This window comes from Erinaceus europaeus, chromosome 21, assembly GCF_950295315.1.
Source record: "Erinaceus europaeus chromosome 21, mEriEur2.1, whole genome shotgun sequence".
NCBI classification, from domain to species: Eukaryota; Metazoa; Chordata; class Mammalia; order Eulipotyphla; family Erinaceidae; genus Erinaceus; species Erinaceus europaeus.
The window spans coordinates 27,087,436-27,102,413 of NC_080182.1; the positions used below are offsets into that span (position 1 = coordinate 27,087,436).

Consider the following 14,978-nt stretch of genomic DNA (forward strand, 5'->3'; position numbering starts at 1 on the left):
AGAGAAAGATAGACACCTGCAGACCTGCTTCACCACTTGTGAAATGACTCCCTTGCAGGTGGGGAAGCTTTTTCTGTTCTTTATCCTTCTGGGAGTATGGACCCAGGATCATTATGGGATGCAGAAAGTGGAAGGTCTGGATTCTGTAATTGCTTCTCTGATGAACATGGGTGTTGACAGATTGATCCATACTCCCGGCCTGCCTCTCTCTTTCCCTAGTCAGGAAGGGCTCTGGGGAAATGGGGCTCCAGGACACATTGGTGAGGTCATCTGTCCAGGGAAGTCTGGTTGGCATCTTGGTAGCATCTGGAACCTGGTAGCTGAAAGAAGAGTTAACATATAAAGCCAAACAAATTGTTGACTAATCATGAACCTAAAGGCTGGAATATTGCAGATGAAGAATTGGGGGGTCTCCATTTTGTAGATAGTTAGTAGGCCTATTTTAGGTATATTCTAAAGGGCCCATGACTATACTAGTTTTTATTTTTTTATTTATTTATTTTCTGAGCCTGACCTCTGCATCCCTGTAGGTCTTAGCTCACATTCTGTGGTTATGAGTTGGAACGTTCCAAGCTGCCTCAGTTTCAGAGCCCATCTTTCTCAGGTGGAAGATGAGTATGTTGTCCAGCCTCCCTTCGGAGGATGGAACATTTTCTACTACTGTTGATCCACATTGAGGCCAAGGTCCTACGGGGGCCCACAAAGGGATCCATTCTGTTGTTCCGCATGGAGATGACTAGTAACAATGGAGAGAAGAGTCTATTTGAGGTCTAGGCCCATCATGTCTTGTCTATTTATTTATAATAAAGCAGAGGAACTTTTTAGTTTAGGTAAGATAAAATAGAAATTTTATCAGTGTCTTCTTTTTTTAAAAAAAATTTTTATTGTCTTTATTTATTAGATAGAGACAGCCAGAAATCAAGAGGGAAGAGCTAAATAGGGAGGGTGAGAGATAGAGAGGCACCTGTAACTCTGCTTCACCACTTGTAAAGCCCCCCACACACACACAGGTGGGGACTGGGGGCTTGAACCTGGGTCCTTGTGCCTTGTAACGTGCACTCAACCAGGTGTGCCACCACCTGGCCCCTTATCAGTATCTTCTATCAACACAGTGCCTGCCTCACATCGAGCAGACCAGGTAATGGATGACAAACTCTCAGCTTTGGTTGGGTGGTCAGTTGTACCAAGGATGCTTGGTAGTGGGCTCATACTCAAAATTCCAGGAAATTAACTGGAATTTTTCCTAGGAAATGTGCAGAAAAGAATTCTCCCTTCAGTAAGATTATGAATATATGATATAACCAGGAAAAGAGTTTGTGGAGATATTGTTTAATAGACTGGATTTCAAAAAAGGAGACAGTGAGTGTTAACTGCAATGTTTAGACAAAAAAAAAAAGGAGAACAAATTGAGACAAAATATAAAGTTCCGGGTGCTGGCTGATAGAGCACCTGAGAATCAGGGTCCTATTTGCAGATCTACAGACGATGGAGTATTGATGTGGTATATCCTTCTCTCTCTCCTAAATAAAATAGAATGAAGCATTTTCTAATAGTATGACACATATAGTAGAAAACTGGGCATAGATTTTGAAGTTTCCAACAGATACTCTTAGTAATTGTGACAGGAAGGAAAGACAGAATCCCCAAATCATATGATTAAATATATATCAATCTCCTGGAGAATGTACTGGAGCCAGTGGTCAGAAGGAAACCGAGAGTGTCAAAGAGGAGGAACTTACTCCTCAGAACCCCATGCTGATGTGAGCTAAACTAACTCTGTTGGACAGATCACCATCTGAAGGAAAAGAGAAGGTGTGTTTATAATCTCGTCTACAGCTTGACCACCATCTTGCACACTTCCAATGTGAGCATGATCTTAAATGATACCGTTTCTAACCAGCACATTCTTTTTTCTTTTTTATTTAAAGGTGTGGATTTTTTAAAAAAAATTTTAAATATTTATTTTCTCTTTTGTTGTCCTTTATTGTTGTGTTAGTTATTGATGTTGTCGTTGTTAGATAGGACAAAGAGAAGTGGAGAGAGGAGGGGAAGACAGAGAGGGGGAGAGAAAGATAGACAGACCTGCTTCACCGCCTGTGAAGTGACTCCCCTGCAGGTGGGGAGCCGGGGGCTCGAACTTGGGTCCTTACGCCAGTCCTTGCTCTTCACACCACGTGTGCTTAACCTGCTGCACTACTGCCCAACTCCCTCTAACCAGCACTTTCAATGTGACATGATTTTGGTTAAATAGACTTGAATGTTAGGTGCAGACAAGAGAAGTCCTTGTCTGTCGTTGCCATATGGCAATTATAGTCAATAATATTGTATGCTACATTAAGTATTGCCAAGGGAGTGAACCTTCCATTCCCTCTCTCTCTCTTTTGCACCTGGGTTCTCATCCATAGTAACTCGTGTGCTCTACCAATTGACCCACTTGCCAGCCTCCAAGAAAGTACATGCTAAAGATTAATGTGTTGCAAGATTAATACTAATGCAGTGCTACATAATCATCTATGCACTAATTACATAAAAGTGCATGTTTTTTACAGAAAAAAACCATAACTCCGTGTATTTCAACTAACACAGGGGCACAGATTCATCACAGGCTGCTTGTTACTGAATAACTAAATATGTTCTGTACTTATTCCACACTGGCACAAAGAGGCTTGCTTATTCGCTTTTCAGTGCTGATCAGCACCAAAGGACTGATGGTGGCATAGCCATTGTTCACTAGCATCTGGAAGTACAAACAAATTGGATCATTGTTCCACAGGAATCCTAAGGAGAAGGAGATAGTGGAGTCAATAAAGTACATGATCACAAATAAAGTCATGAGCATCAGAATGATCTTGGTGGCCTTTTCTTCTGGGGATGCTCTGGGGAGGCTGGTGCTGTGAAGGTGCCGGGTCTGCCTCTTATGCCTGCACAGGAGAGTCACCATAGACCCACTAGCCAGACCCATGAGGCCTATGAGGGACACATTCCGTAAGGTCACCAGTGTAGAAAATAAGTGCTTAACAAAGTAACTCATGGGTAAAAGTGAGCAGGATTCAGTGACAAAAAGAAGACCAGCTGAGGTCACATTAAGGGAGTCTACAGTGGAGATTAAGAATCGAGCACTAGTGAACATATTAAGACCCAGAGGAAACTAAAGGAACACAGGTTGTGCCAAGAAGATTTCTGTTTGAACCTGGCCATACAAGAGCTTCTGGGGCTAAGGGTGATGGCCTGGGTGACACTCAGTAGGCAGGTGGTACTAATGGAGAGGCCTCTCATCACCCTGCATATGAAGGTAACCACTTTACATTTGATGTCATTCCACCTTTTCTGAGACCCCATCATGTCTGTAGCTATAAACCACATTGTGAGTAGCAGTACTGTGTGAACTAGGGCCAGGTGACCAATGGTCAGGTGAGTGGGTTTGGGTCTATGCTGTAGAAAGAACATGAGTATGTGTGAAAGAAGACTGATGTTAGCTGATATCCCAGTGCCAACTTCAGAGAAAACAACATTTTTTATTACAGTGAAACTGGGAAGATTACGGTTAGTATCCATCTTCTGGGAAGAATAATGTGGTATCTGAGAAGAGAAAGAGGAGAAGTCATCTTCACTAATATCAACAGCAGCCAGCACTATTGCCACTGTCAGCATATGAGTCAGTCCTGATGTTGCCTCTCCCCTCTGTGCTCAAGTTCTCCTCACACCCTCCCAGAAGTCATACTACTCCCTCTCTGCTCTAACTCGTCCAGCACAGTTTGTAATATCCCAAGCATAAAAGCAACCCATGTACCCAGAGAGAGTTCAGTGGCTAAGAATGTTATGGTATTTACACAGTGGGCTACTACTCAGGGGTTCTAAAATATGAATTCATCACTAAAAATTATAAAAATCCCTTTGGAATACAGTATGGACAGTCCTTAAGTAAAAATGGAATTACCTTATGATCCATCAGTACCACTCTTAGGCACTTATCCAGTAGATACTCAAACACTAATTAGAAGGGATATATGTATGCCATGCTCACAGTAACATTATGCACAATCACAATCACTTCTAGTTCCATCATTTTGCCCAAAGGACACAATATCATCTTTTTAATTGCTAAGTAGTATCCCATGGAGTGTATGTCCCATAATTTCTATTTATTTATTTATTTATCCCCTTTTGTTGCCCTTGTTGTTTTATGGTAGTAGTTATTATTGTTATTGATGTCGTTGTGTTGGATAGGCCAGAGAGAAATGGAGAGAGGAAGGGAAGCAGAGAGGGAGAGAAAGACAGACACCTGCAGACCTGCTTCACTGCCTGTGAAGCGACTCCCCTGCAGGTGGGGAGCCAGGGGCTCGAACCGGGATCCTTACACCAGTCCTTGCACTTTGTGCCTCGTGCGCTTAACCCGCTGCACTACCGCCCAGCTCCCTGGCTCATTTCTCTATCAGTCTTGGGTAATTATTCTTGTTGCTGCTATGCCTTCTGCTGGTCATATCCTGACAAGCTAAACTTACATGCAATTTGACTTAGGTAGCCTTTACTCCCAAGCTGGCACCTGGATAAGTCTTGCACTGCCTCTGAAGTCAATAATACAAACAAAGTCACATGTATGTATAGGTGACAAAAATGGGATCTTGGGACTTATCAAGAGAAGGTGCCCACTGGTATTCCAGGTATTAGGACTGTACTTTAATGTTTATCAGTATTTTGATAGCTAAAATAGATACAGTAGATGAGATGATCAATAATTTTTCTGGATAAATGGAAAATTTTAAGGACGTAGATAGAAAATAGAAGATGAATGTGTATGATACAGATTTAGAAATCTGGTAAATAACAAAGGGTTGAAAGCACAGACATACACCACCACCATCATCATCTTCAAAATAACGCTAAAGAAGACATCAAAACTCACACAGCCAGTGAAGATGATGTGAGCGTAAGTAGGGCAGTAACTACTCTAAAATCTGTATAGTCTTAGAAAGAAAAGAATAAGGCCAGGATTGAAGAGAGAACTATTGTCAATTTTTCCCCCAAATCTGACAAAATATATCAAGCATCATACTGCAGTCTAAGAAAAACACAGAGGCAATATGAGCTCATCACACTACAGTGAGATAGCCAAGAGACTAAGATAAAAGGAGAAGAGAGTAAAAGCTGTCAAGCAACACATTAGAACTGATGAAAAATGGTGAAATGAAAGACACTATCTACTAGAAATTATGCTATGGGAAGGAAATGAAGAGATATTTGAAAAATTAAGAATATTTTTCTATTGGCATTTTTAAATTTGTCCTTTTTTATTTTTCCTGAGAGGACAGAGAGAAATTGAGAGGGAGGTGGGAGACAGAGAGGGAGAGAGACACCTGCAACCCTGCACCATTGCTTGTGAAGCTTCTCCCTGACAGGTAGGAAGTGGGGGCTTGAAACTAGGTCCTTGCACATTGTAACATCTGGTCCCTCTACTGATTTTAAATGATGAAGATGATATTTAAAGATAGAACAGTACAGTGATTTTACCTTCTTTTCAACCTCCCCCCACCAAATGTGACAGGTAATATATAAAGTTTTCTCTTGTTTCTTCAAACACTAAATCCAGATTCTTCCATCAAAACTTTTAAGTATCTTTGAAAAAAATTGCCAACATACCATTGCATTTTAAATCTACTATCTGGGCCATTTCCTCTTGAGTTTCTAGTTTACTTTCTTTCAGCATGTGTGATATTCTCCTCTTTCTTTGCAAGTCACAACTTTTTTTATTGTACACTGAGCATTACGTATATAGTGTCAAGGTTTTTTCCCTTGAAGAATTTCATTCTGTAGGCCTGATATACTCTTTGAAAAATCTATTTTTTAAAATCACCCTAGAGGGGGTCAGGCGGTAGTGCAGTAGGTTAAGTGTACGTGGCACAAAGCGCAAGGACCATAGGAAGGATTCCAGTTTGAGCCCCTGGCTCCCCACCTGCAGGGGAGTCACTTCACAAGTGGTGAAACAGGTCTGCAGGTGTCTATCTTTCTCTCCCCCTCTCTGTCTTCCCCTCCTCTCTCCATTTCTCTCTGTCCTATCCAGCAACAACGACATCAATGACAATGATAATGATAACCACAACAATGGTAAAACAACCAAGGTAACAAAAGGGAAAAAATGGCCTCCAGGAGCAGTGGATTCGTGGTGCAGGCACCGAGCCCTGGCAATAACCCTGGAGGCAAAAAAAAAAAAAAATCACCCTAGGCTCCATGTATTCTAGACTCAATCCCACGAAACACCATAAGCCAGAACTGAGCCTTGCTCTGGAGCAAAATGTAGGCAGTCTGAGGATTGAGAGCAGACCCAAGACTATGCTTATTTGTTTTTTTAATTTGTTATCTTTATTAATTTATTGATAGAGACCGCCAGAAATTGAGAGGAAGGGGGAGATAGAGAGATAGAGAGACAGAGAGACACCTACAGCCCTGATTCACCACTCGTGCAGCTTTCCGCCTGCAAGTGGGGACGGGGACTCAGACATGGGGCCTTGCACATGTTACAGTGTGCTTAACCAAGTGCACCCCTCCAGTTTATGTTTCCATCTTTAACCTGAGAGATAAAATCTGGAACTGACAGCTGGAAGATAGGTCACTTGCCATGCACACATCTTACCACGTGTGAAGCCTAGTGTTCAAACCCTGACACCACACGGGAACATCATGGTTGATGGGAGATTCCATGTGTGGTAGAACAGCGCTGTGTTGTCACCATTCTATCTCTGTGTATCTGCATACTTTATTTTCCTGTCTCTTAACTGATAAAAGAATGAAAACCGATGTACTGGAGGCTATGCGATTGTCGATGCATGAGGTCTAGCACTGTGAAAAATAAATCTGAAGCTAATTGTATGAACATTTTGTAAAATGTGAGCTTAATATCTGGACACTGTGTTACACATGACAGTCTATCTAGAGGTGAATGTTCCCAAAACACATCTAGAGAGAGTACAGTCAGAGCCACTGAAAACTCACACCAAGCAACTCTCACCCCAGAGCCGATGGGACTACACTCATTGACTCTTAGGTTTGAATGATTGAACTTGTTGTCTTCCATGATTCTGAGCCTTCTGGTCCCTCTACACAGAAGGAACCGATGGCAAAGGAACTGATGGGGAACTTTTGAGAACAGCTCTTCCCACATTGTTTGTGTCCAGGAGAGAGAAAAGTTAGGAGACAAGTAAAATGCTCACTGGGGACACTCTGGCTCTGTCGTCCCCCGTTGGCTCTTGTCACCTTTGTGCAGACACTACAACTGCAGGTCTGCAGAGAGACGAGGTAATGCCAGCCTGGCCTTTAAACTCTGCAGGTGCTTCTCACAGGCACAGATCTTACCACACATTCATCTGAGTAAGTACCTCTTTATTCCTCAGATTTAGCATTGGGGCTGGGTGGTATTTGGGCAGGTGATGGAAGGAGGCACTGTGTCTGTGAGTGAAACTTGGTAGCCTTAGGTCCAGCTTTAATCCCACCCCACAGCTCTATGGATTGTTTTCTGCATGATGCAAAATGAAGTTTTCATTTTATGCTTATTTAATTTGGTGTCGTACAGTTAGTTAATCTTTCCCACGTGAAAAGTATATCTTTATGCACTCACTGCAGACAGAGAAAGGAACACAAGTCAGCTTTCCTTGTTACTTACATCTAGGGTGATGATAAAAGAAAGCAAATTGGGGCCGGTGGCAGTGCACCTTGTTAAGTGCACATAGTAGGAAGCACAAAGACCAACACAAAGATCCTGGTTCAAGCCTCCAGCTCCCCACCTGCAAGGAGGGAAGGGGGGTCGCTTCACAATTGGTGAAGCAGGTCTGCAAGTGTCTGTTTTTCTCTCCCCCTCTCTAGCTTCTCCTCCCCTCTCAGCTGCTCTCTGTACTATCCAAAAAAGTGGGGGGGAAAAAAAGGCCTCCATGTGCAGTGGATTCCTAGTGTAGGCACCGAGCCCCAGCAATAACCCTGGAGTCAAAAAAAAGAAGAAAGAAAAACATGCTTGGCTTGGCAGGATGCAGAATTTTGCTCCAGTTTCCTTCTTCTTTTTAAATAATTTTATTGGGGTGGGTAATGGTTTGTGTTATTGACACACAGTACAGTTGCCCATCTCCCTTGGTAGGTGTCTTCTCAGCCCTAGTTTAGGCCCTTTTCCACCACCATGCACCGGGACATTTTCACTCTCTTTTATTACCGAGTTTCTCAGGGAAATAGATTCTTCTGTAGTACTAATTGCCTGTGTTTCCCACTGCTGACAGTTGTGATGGGGATTCCCTGAGGATTTGTGTGTCTTGACTTTGAATAATATGTTCTGTGCCCATTTTCTAAGAGCATTTTAGCATCTCTGTCCTACAGAGCTTCATTTCACAACCCTTTGAATTTGCAACATCAGTGCCGAGTTGTCCCTGTGAATTTTCAGATCCTGGTATTCATTTGCCCAAATAGTGCTTCAGTATCCTGGAGTTCATAGACCCCTCTCTCTACACGGCACTGTCAGTAGTTGGCTATGACCTGCCTTCCCTGTGTGTGCCACCTGCGTCTCCATTTCCTCCTGAGAGTTCCCCAGCTAAAAACGAGCCCCGACACATAGCCTGCTGCCTACATTCCCTCCTTTCTTGCCCTGTCTCCTATCAAACCCCAAAGACAGAAATAGCCAAACTTGTACGAGTTCAGGGTTGCATTCTGGTACACTCATCTCTTCTGATCACTAGACTGAATGCAATGACCTTAGGATAGAGGCCCGCTGAGGATGATTTGCTATCATCTGCCATCTGATTGCACAGTGCAGAGTCTCTTTTTTTTTTTTAATATTTATTTATTTATTTATTCCCTTTTGTTGCCCTTGTTGTTTATTGTTGTTACTGCTGTCGTTATTGTTGGATAGGACAGAGAGAAATCAAGATAGGAGGGGAAGACAGATGGGGAGAGAAAGATAGACACCTGCAGACCTGCTTCACCGCCTGTGAAGCGACTCGCCTGCAGATGGGGAGCCGGGGGCTCTAAATCTTTAAGTCCTTGCGCTTTGTACCACTTGCACTTAACCCGCTGCGCTGCCACCCAACTCTCTATTGCAGAGTTTCTAAGGTGATTTCTTCCTTAGTAGAAGACTCTGAAGTGCCCTGCCTTTGTAACTTGGGCTCATTGTCACCTCTGTGATCTCCTTGGCAATTTATCCAAAGAGAAAATTCAGGGGTTTTTTTTTAGTTTCTTTATTGGGAGATTAATGTTTTACAGTTGGCAGTTCATACTGTAATAGTTTGTACATGTGTAACATTTCTCAGTTTTCCACATAACAATACAACCCCCACTAGGTCCTCTGCCATCATGTTCCAGGACCTGAGAATATTCAGGTTTTGATTGGACATTTTGTACTCCATTGATGTTTTTATTTTCTCTTAGCAGCCTACTCAGATTTCCCTCCCCATTTGCACTGTCACCTCTGTGAATCTGACCCATTTCAGAAGTTTTGCCCGCATTGTAGCTGCATGTATGGCATTGTCTCTGTAACCTCGATTTGCTCGGATGCTGCTAGCTTTCTTAGCTGATGACTTGAGAGTTTTTGCACTTGGCACACTAGGTGATCCAGGTACTAGTAGCGTATTACCTACTGCTCCTAAAAACTTCCTTTGCAAAAAGGCTCTAGATCATCTTGCAGGCCGAAGGTTATTTTCTACTTCTCTAGTATCCTTAAGGGGAAAAAAATTTCTGTTAAATAGTGCTTCTAGTTCTCACTCTGATTCCTCATGCCTAAGGACAGGGGAAAATAAATTTATAAGTGAGATAATGCTAACAATTGATTACTCTGATATTATAACAACATATGTAAAGTAAACCTTAGGAATTCATGGAAAAGGTCTACAATTCCATCAGTTTTGTGAACATATTTACCTACTGTCCAATAGTGGAAGAAGATGACGTGGGAATATCTGAATCTCTATACCTGTTTACATTACTTATATTTCTGCTACGGGGACAATGTGACTGTATTTATAGATGAAACACTGAAACTTGTGTGTTTTGAGATTTAGAAAGTCACACCTGTTATGAATGCAAGCAAGATCATGGATATAAATTCAAGCAGCCTGACTTCTAAAGTTATATACTTAACCAGCAATTTTCCTGTTAACATATCTAGGCTATGTTATCAGGCAGTTAATGAACTAGACTAAAGATAGCACTGACGGGAGTCCGGTGGTAGCGCAGCGGGTTAAGCGCACATGGCGCAAGCGCAAGGACTGGAGGAAGGATCCCGGTTCGAGCCCCCAGATCCACATCTGCAGGGGAGTCGCTTCACAGGCAGTGAAGCAGGTCTGCAGGTGTCTTTCTCTTCCCCTCCTCTCTCCATTTCTCTCTGTCCTATCCAACAACGACATCAATAACAACAACAATAATAACTACAACAATAAAACAAGGGCAACAAAAGGGAATAAATAAATTAATATTTTTAAAAATTAAAAATAAATAAAATAAAAAAGATAGCACTGACAGGATGGAAGTGTGTGTGTGTGTGTGTGTGTGTGTGTGGTGTGTATACCATAACACTCTCATCTTAAAAATGTCTTCTTTACACTTTCCTTCAATTTTCTCCATTCATGCTTTCTAATAATGTACATTTCTTGCTATAAATAATCATTATATCAGATTTTTGTAGAGTTAAAAGAAACGGAAATCCTGGAATAAAAATTAGGATGCTGGGGTGGGGTACAGTACATAAGAGTGAAAGAGTAACACATTGGGATCAATCCACAAGCCTTTTTTTCTGAAATCATTAGTGCTGTTGAGATTGGTGACAGTGGTAAGAGCTGTGGTTAAAATAATGTATCTCGCTTCTCTCCTTAGACATTTACTAAATGCTTCTTTTTTTTTATAAATACTTATTCCCTTTTGTTTCCCTTGTTGTTTTATTGCTGTAGTTATTATTGGTGTTGTTACTGATGTCATCGTTGTTGGACAGGACAGAGAGAAATGGAGAGAGGAGGGAAAGACAGAGCGGGGGAGAGAAAGATAGACACCTGCAGACCTGCTTCACCGCCTGTGAAGCGACTCCCCTGCAGGTGGGGAGCCGGGGGCTCGAACCAGGATCCTTACACGAGTCCTTGTGCTTTGCACCACCTGTGCTTAACCCGCTGCGCTACTGCCCGACTCCCTACATGCTTCCTTTTGTGAGAAACATGAATGAAAGCAACAGAAACTATTTCACTTGTGTTGCTGTGAGAATTGGGTAATAGCCAACACCATCCTGCGTCTCTTCTGTGCCTACACTTTCTTTCTCAAGTCTAGGCCAGAACTCACTGACGTGGTCCCTGGCCACTTGGCCTTAGTCTACATTATGATGAAACTAGCCAAAGGCTTCATCATTGTACATATCTATCACTGGTTTGGGTCCAAGACTTTCCGGAACATCAAGTTTAAATTAGTTCTCCATTTGTACAGGTTGATGAAAGACATGTGGATTCTTGATACCAGCTGCTAAACATCCCCCAGGTTATCAAGCTCAGTCCCAGAAGCTCCTGTTTGTGAAGACCAAACTTAAAATCTTCACAATACAACCAGTACTCTTCGCATTTCCTTTGCCTTCAATGTGTTCACTGATGTTTCTTCTCTTTTTAAAAATTTTTTATCTTTATTTTTATTGGATAGAGACAGCCAAATATTGAGAGGACTGGGAAGATAGGGAGACAGGCAGAGAGACACCTGCAGTCCTGCTTCCCCACTCATAAAACTTTCCCTCTGCAGGTGGGGACTGGGGGCTCAAACCTGGATCCTTGCTCACTGTAACATGTGCACTCAACTAGGTGTGCCACCACCCAGCCCCTGATCTTTCTTCTTAAAGCCCAGCTCTGTCTCCCTTCATGTGACCTCCACTAGTCTTATGGTTGTTACAGTATTTTGCTCAGTTTTCTCTTTGTCTTTGGCTCTTATTTGTAATAGAGATGGCATTCTGGGGTGTCTGCATAATAAGACTCAGGTCCCTCTCAGTGGTTACACGATGACTTTTTTGTGCAAGCAAGAGTCTTTCCCAAGATCCTCAGGGCAACAAACCTTCTCTGAGAACTTCTCCAGCAGGAAAGGTTGCCCAGGTCATTTTGTTGTTTGTGAGTCATAGCATTTGTTTTCCTTTTGGATTATATTATTTATGGCTCCTGAATTTAGCGCTGACTTATTTCCTCAGCAGGTCTAGGTAGTGGTGACCAATGACTGCACATCTTCCAGCCCTGTGATACTAGTTAGTACTGAAAATAAATAATTACTATTTTAATATGTTAGACATAGTTCACTAAATGCTTCATTTCAAGTGAGACAACCCTACTTAATCCTTTAAGTACATATATGTTACCTTATTTATTAGTGGTTTAATACTGATTTACATTTTTTTTATTTTAAAACATTCACTCTTGAAAAGAAAACTATATAGAAGCTGATGCTTCTGAGGGGCCAGGTGGTGGCACCTGATTGAGCACACATGTTATAAAATGGTAGAAACTATTCAAAAGAAGGTAAAAGAGGAAGAGATAACTGAAAAGACAAGTAAGTAATAAAGAGATTTTTTTAATTTTTTTATTATCTTAATTTATTTATTGGATAGAGACAGCCAGAAATCAAGAGCAAATGGGGAGATAGGGAGAGAGACAGACACCTGCAGACCTGCTTCACCACTTGTGACTGGGGGCTTGAACCCAGGTCCTTGTGCATTGTCACATGTGCGCTCAACCAGGTGCACCACCACCCAGCCCCATAAAGAGTTCTTAATCCAATGATATCAATTCCTACATAGTTGTTAAGTTTATAAGTAATATATTGAAAGGAAAAACCTGATAGAGCAGACTTAAAACCAAGACCCAAAACATATACTGCTATAACGACACTACATACAAGGAATGAAAGTGATGCACTGTGTAAAGGTGTGAATTGGCTATACTAATATCAGGTAAATTAGACATCAACATAAGAGGAATAAATCACAGACAAAAGTAGGCACTTTGTATTGATAGAGCAAAAGGATGTAACACTCATCAGAGGACGTAACACTTATAAACATGTGTGTACCAGATCATGGTCTTTAAATTCATGAAGCAAAATTAAATAGTGAAAATACAGTGCCACGATCATGGTAGATGTTTATTCCCACCTTTTAGAAATAATAGAACAATATGATTCAAGTCATAGACATTTTTACACACTAGCAATCGCTATTGTAACTGAAATGCATAAAAGACTGTACTCACCAAACTATAGTGCAGAACTTTGTTTAAAGTTCATTTATCATTTCAAAGCCCAATAAGCCCAATCAGCTTCAGTTAAAGTTTATTTATCTATATACCTGAGAACAGTTTTGTCTATATCTAAATATTCATGCTGGAATTTTGACAAAAACTGAATGAACCTATATGACAATTTGAGGATTGATACTGACTTTAGTATGTAAAGTCTTCTGACTAATGAACTCAGGAGATCCACTCACTTATTTAGACTTTTTTTTTATTTTTTTCAAGACAAATAGAAATTGAGAGGGGCGTGGGAAACAAAGAGGGAGAGAGACAGAAAGACACCTGCACCACGGCTTTACTACACATGAAGCTTCTCCACTGCAGGTGTGGGCCAGGGGCTTGAACCCTGGTCCTTGCACATGACAATATGAATGTTCAGTTGTGGGTGCCAAGGCCTGCCCTCTAGACTCTTTTGGTAAGTTTTGTATTTTGTATCTGTTGTTGTTATTTATTGTATAGAGATAGAGAGGGAATAGGAAGGTAGAAAGGGAGAAAGAGAAACACTAGTAGCTCTGCTTTACCACTCATGAAGACTTACTCCCTGTAGGTGGGGACTAGAGGCTTGAACTCGGATCCTTGAGCACTGTAACATGTCTACTCTACCAGGGGCACCACAGTCCAGCCCATAGTTCTGTACTCCTGAGCAAATCAGTCCTCTGTGTATTGTTTAATTTACCCTTATTTCATTTTTAGAGCATCTTGCATTTAAATATTTGTTTCTAAATATTCATTGTATTTACTAGTAAGTTAGATTCCCAGATTTTTATCTTACTTTTTGCAAAGTTAGAACTTATTTGTTGACTATATTATAGACTAATTGGGTTTTTTAAATGAAGATTATGCTCTCTAAAAAGTGGAGGGCATTATATATTTCTTTCTGATATTCACATTTTTTATTTTCTTTCTATACCTTATTTTACTATCCAGAGTCTCCACAACTTGTTGAATAAGTGGAAGTGGAGATTCTTTTATTTCCCTGATCTTTGGGGAAAATGATTGTCTTTCACCATAAGTATAATGTCACCTGCTTGTCCACAATTTTCTTCATTAATGTTTTTAAAGTCATATTTATCAGAGATAGTTCTCCAACATTAATGTTGAACAAGTATCTTATCACGCAAAGATGGGTGGATAATTTTATTAGTTTGCTAACATCTCTTTCAAATTGTATCAGTATCACAACTCTTTTAGGCAGAGTTCTCAAGTCTGAGAAAACCCCAATAATCTCCTCCTTAGAGGTCCCCTTTAGAAGTACATTGATACCATAGCTTGTTTCTATGACTGTAAACAGAACTGAGATTTCAACAACCCCTAGGTGTAAATTCATACTAAGTATGAACTTGTCCAGACAGCTTAAGAGCACAGAGATGGAAATGCTATGCTACTGTTGTACTCTAGCTGGCACATAAAGTGTCTGTCAAGGGGACAGGTAAAAGCTGATAGCATATAGTCCAATTTCCCCATGGTCACACCTAATAAAAGCTCTCTTCAAGGTTTACACCCACATAATCCTATGGCCAATCAGTATTACCAGAAGGTTTTAAGTAACTCTAAAGAGTTACTTAAAAAGATATTTGGGGGGGGGGGTGGGCGGTAGCACAGCGTGTTACACGCACGTGGCTCAAAGCGCAAGGACCGATGTAAAGATCCTGGTTCTAGCCCCCGGCTCCACACCTGCAGGGGAGTCACTTCACAGGAGGTGAAGCAGGTCTG

At 41.3% G+C, this 14,978-nt stretch overlaps 1 pseudogene; it reads right to left on the reverse strand.

Annotated features, from left to right (window-relative positions):
• Window positions 1-2,641: 2,641 nt before the first annotated feature.
• Window positions 2,642-3,555, reverse strand: LOC103108226 (vomeronasal type-1 receptor 90-like; annotated as a pseudogene).
• Window positions 3,556-14,978: the final 11,423 nt, after the last annotated feature.